This window comes from Octodon degus, unplaced genomic scaffold (assembly GCF_000260255.1).
Source record: "Octodon degus isolate 3935 unplaced genomic scaffold, OctDeg1.0 scaffold00071, whole genome shotgun sequence".
Classification (NCBI taxonomy): Eukaryota; Metazoa; Chordata; class Mammalia; order Rodentia; family Octodontidae; genus Octodon; species Octodon degus.
Window position 1 is genome coordinate 714,560 of NW_004524647.1, and position 1,552 is coordinate 716,111.

A 1,552-nucleotide genomic window follows, 5' to 3' on the forward strand; every position below is an offset into this window, starting at 1 on the left:
TTTCATTCTATAGGTTCTTTGTACTCTGGATTGTTTCTTTCATGATACAGAACACATGGTATTTTAATAGGATAAATACCATGTGTTGATTTTTTTGTGTGTGTGTATGATTTTTCCTGCAATTGTGGTTCTGTTCAAAAAGTCTTTGCCCATGCCTGTATCATCCAGATTTTCCTATTTTATCTTACACCAGGCTATCTTAATATTTAGATTGTTGGTGCATTTAAATTTTATCTTAGTATGCTGTAAGAAATATAGTTCTAGATTCAATTTTCTGCATACGTATAGTCAGTTTTCTCAGCACTATGTATTAAAAAGGATTTCTTCCCATGTATGCTTTTGGCTCATTTTTCAAATTACATAGTTACATATTGCCTGTTCCTGGATCCTATATTCTGTTCCATTGATTCACATATCTTTTTCTATGTCAGTATCATGTTTTTATTATTGTAATTTTGTAGTACAACTTGCAATGCTTCTTCCTACACTCTTTTTACCCAGTATTGCTTTTGCAATTCCGAATCTCTTCTGATTCCATCTGAATTTTTGACAGTTTTCTCTATTTCTGTAGTGAATACTCTTGGCATTTTGATAGGGATTGTTTTAGCTCATTGCCAGGTTTAGAAGTGTAATCATTTTGACAGTATTGGTTTTACCTATCTGGAAACAGAGGCTATCTTCACATTTTCAGACATCTGCTTTGCTCTCCTTTTTTAGAGCACTACAGAGTACTTCATAGAGGTTTTATTACATTTTTGATTGCGTTAATTCTGAAGTACTTAATTTTCTTAAAAGTATTCATGAATAATGTCATTTTCCTAAATTTATATCTTGGTGGGTTCATTACTAGTGCACAAAAATTCTGCTCTTGTGCTGATTTTGTGTCCTCTAACTTTAATGAATTTCAATATCAGCTCTAGGAGTGATTTGATGGATTGTTTTGGTTGCTCTGTGTGAAGGGTCATGGTATCCGTGGCTGAGGATATCTGTGGATACAGATCTCATATTTCTTATTTCTTATCTGATTGCTCTAACTAAAGTTCAAGAACTATTTTGAATAGCAGTGGTGGTAGTAGACATCCTCCTCTTTTCTCAGTTTAGGAAAAACATTTACAGTATTTCCTCATTTAATAAGATGTTGGCAGTGAGTTTGTCATAAATAATCATCATCAGATTCAGTTAAGGTTTTTCTATATCTATTTTTTAAATCATTAACAGATGTTGGTTATTGTCTTGTTTTTCTGCATCTTATTGAAATGATTATGTGACTTTAAATCTTAGTTTCTATTTATGTAACTTATTTCATTTATAAATTTTATATGGTGAACCATCCTTAATCCTGGGATAAATTCTATATGGTCATAATGTATAATCTTTTTTATAATTTGTTGCATTCTAATTGCCAGTGCCTTATTGCGTCAATGTTCATTAAAGAGACTGAACTATAGTTTTCTTATTTTGGTTTAGTGCTTGTACTTAAAAAAAATATTTATTTATTTATTTATTTATTTATTTATTTATTTGGTACAGGGCCTTACTACACAGCTCAGAC

The 1,552-nt window shown here is 30.9% G+C and overlaps 1 protein-coding gene across 2 annotated transcripts in view; it reads left to right on the plus strand.

Annotated features, from left to right (window-relative positions):
• Grm7 (glutamate metabotropic receptor 7) overlaps window positions 1-1,552 on the plus strand; it is a 986,583-nt gene that overhangs the window by 520,297 nt on the left and 464,734 nt on the right. The gene's annotated exons all lie outside the window — the stretch shown is intronic.